We start from the raw sequence: 3204 nt of genomic DNA on the forward strand, positions 1-3204 counted from the left end.
AATAAAAACAAAATCGAGATTGTTCAGCAATCAGACATCTTACATCGTATTTACTCGAATCTTAATAAATCTCTTATTAGTAAAAGCTACATGCTTCTGAATAAAGGCCACGTTGGTGATTGTGGGAAAATGGCGGACAAATGGACTAACAGGCTGGGAATTAATATTAACTCCAACCAGATTAGGAGTTCACTCAAGCAAATAAACCGAGTGGTCCACTCCTCAAATTTAAGGCTAGAATTCTATAGGGCAATCACCCAACTATACTATTAACACCACAAAGAATTTCTGGCTGGACTTTTGGGAATACTCCCAATGAACGTACTAAATGTTCAAAATACAATCAAGAAGCCGCTGCCATTGAACATATGCTTTACCAGTGCCCGAAACTCTCAACTTTTTGGGCAGGAATAACTGACGTTCTTAATAAAAAACAAATAACTTTCCCGGTCCTATCCTCCCATCTAGTTTTGCTCGATATACAAGATACCATTAGTAACTTTAAAGATTTAATAACAATCATTTTTGCTTGTGCGAGACTGGCCATTGCGCGAACTGTTATGGACTAGTGGTATTTAATTCATGAAATCTACACCATGGAGCTTTCATTGGCTAAACTAAGAGGCCCAAAAGCACTAGAACGAAGGGAAAAAATATTTATTAACTAAATGTATGATCTTATTGCGACATCGGCACGCTTGTTCTCTTTTTTTTGTTGTTGTTTGTACTCTCTCTAATCTACTATTTCCTTTTACTCTTCTCCTCTTTTCTTTTCTTTTCTTTTATATACACAATGACTATTATATGTATAGTTATTTATGTATGTATGTATAATTAATGTGAATTCAATATTGTAAATATTTTTTCTCTTGCAATAAATAAAAATGGTTAAAAAAAAAAGAAGAATGATGGATTTACCTAGTTCTCTTAACTTTGGGTGAATGTTTTGATTTGGTCTGCATTCCGTCCATCAACTGTGTGTCTTTAACTTTAACTTTCTAAAAGTGGCATTTTCAGACCTGAAATTTAAAACCCAACTTCACTAAAAGATATGTTTTTTAATTGTGAGTTCAAAGACACAAATCTTTAATTTTCTATCTGCTTCCAATTGGAAAATACAGTTGTAAAGTTTTACAAGGTAGCTCCAATGCTAGGCATTGCTAAAGGGCAAATCGAATTTAACAGGTTCTTTTTACTACCAGGACATGTAAAACTCCAAAGTATGTGTCCTACCTTTTAATTACACTGCACCCTGCCCATGGGGCTACATAGGGACTACCTTAAGGTGGCCTTACATGTAATAAAAGGAAAGGGTTGAATATGGCAAGTGTACTTTCCAGTACACCAGAGCAGTTTAAAACTGCACACACAAGCTCTACAGTGGCAGGCCTCAGACATGTTTTTAGGGCTACTCATGTGGGTGGCACAATCTGCGTAACATTTGATTGACTTGCCCTGGGCACATGTAGTGCACTTGTCGTAATTTGACATGGCCGCGTTAGCGATTAGCTGAAACTACACGTTTTCCTGCTTAACTTGGCTATACACGAAAAACGCCATTTTGAATGTTACGGCGGCCATCTTAGATCATAAGCGGCCTCGTGGCAAGCGTGCCCTTTAGTCTGTTGTCCGTACCACTGACCACTAGAGCTTGCCCAGCAACAGGCTATTTTTAGTACTGGTCAAGCCTGTACATGCGCAGTCCCCACTGACCAGTCACCCCTCAGGAATGTACCGCCAAACTGACCAGCAGAGTTGTACCCCCTCCAATGAGCTGGCTGTGTTCCAAAACATGACCATATATGTACATAATGTCTTGTAACTTTGTGCCGCCTATCTTTTTATTACCTGTAAACTGTATAAAAGACCGAGTCACACCGATGTTCGGTGTGATACCTCTTGCATTACCGAAGGGTGCTGTATGAGTGTACCACCACCCCATGGGGTCTTAATAAACTTGATCTTTGAATTTTACAGTTTCCGTGCCAACAGTTCTTGAATGTAAGTGGGTTATCTACGGAGCATGTAGGCCTTGGGAACCCTGATTACTTCAAATTGGCGACCACGAAGGGACTCATCGGCGACTCGGATGCCCGAAGGAGAGGTCGTGACGAAGGTTTGGAAACTCGTCATGGACGCGTACGCTGCCACCGAGTGACCCGAGTCTTGGCACCCGCGGTGTTTCTTCCTTTCCTTCCGATCTGACCTTCCAGGTGGCGCCGGTCTCCGACTGAGTTTTCGATCGTCTGCGTTGCTGGGAAAGTGCCGTTTGGCTGATTCGATCACAAGACCTTGGCAGTTGGAATCTGGACATTTGAGATTTTGGGTAAGATTTGTGTTCGGTAAGGTAGTCTTCGGACGCTTACTGAAGTTCTATGATTTGTGTTCGGTAAGGTAGTCTTCGGACGCTTACTGAAGTTCTATGATTTGTGTTCGGTAAGGTAGTCTTCGGACGCTTACTGAAGTCCTATGATTTGTGATCGGTAAGGTAGTCTTCGGACGCTTGCCGGAGTTCTATGACCTATGATTTTGACTTGAGTTAGCTAACGTTGTGAATTTGTGACTTTTGAATTTATATGTGTAGTGCACTTCACATAGGCAGGCATGTAGAGATGTTTCTCTAACTTTGTTTTTTCCTCTGAGCGGCACATTTGTGTGAAGTACTGTAAGTGCCATTTTATACGGTATTACGCTTTCGTGATACTTTTCGAACATGCCTGTTTTAAGCACACTCCGAGGGATGTGCTGTCTTGGAAATGGTACCACAATTAGGTTAGCAGAAGCACAGCCAGCTCCCCCAGAAAGAACACCAAACCGTGATATGTATATAAAATTTGGCCTTCCCCCTATAATGTACAGCAAATTATGGCATAAGTATACCAAGTCTGACCCCGAATTGCAATGGCCTCTACATGGGTCGTTCGATTTACGAAAAGTACAGTTTGTGGAACAATGTTTGTTTCAACGCAGGTCTAGACAAAACATGTTTGATTGTGTGCGAATGTGGGAGAAAGCGGTGCGTGAGCGAATGAAACGTGAAGTTGCCTTGGGGGACAAAGAGCAGCGCAAGGCTGCTCAGGATAAGGCTTTACAGCTTGAGGAAAAAGAGGCTCAGGAGAAGAAAGAGAGGGAGGAACAGGAACGTAAATTGCAAACGACTGGTCAATTTCCTATTCGCCGACCGCTTTATCCTGTCCTTAATAA

This window comes from Lissotriton vulgaris, chromosome 11 (genome assembly GCF_964263255.1).
Source record: "Lissotriton vulgaris chromosome 11, aLisVul1.2, whole genome shotgun sequence".
NCBI classification, from domain to species: domain Eukaryota; kingdom Metazoa; phylum Chordata; class Amphibia; order Caudata; family Salamandridae; genus Lissotriton; species Lissotriton vulgaris.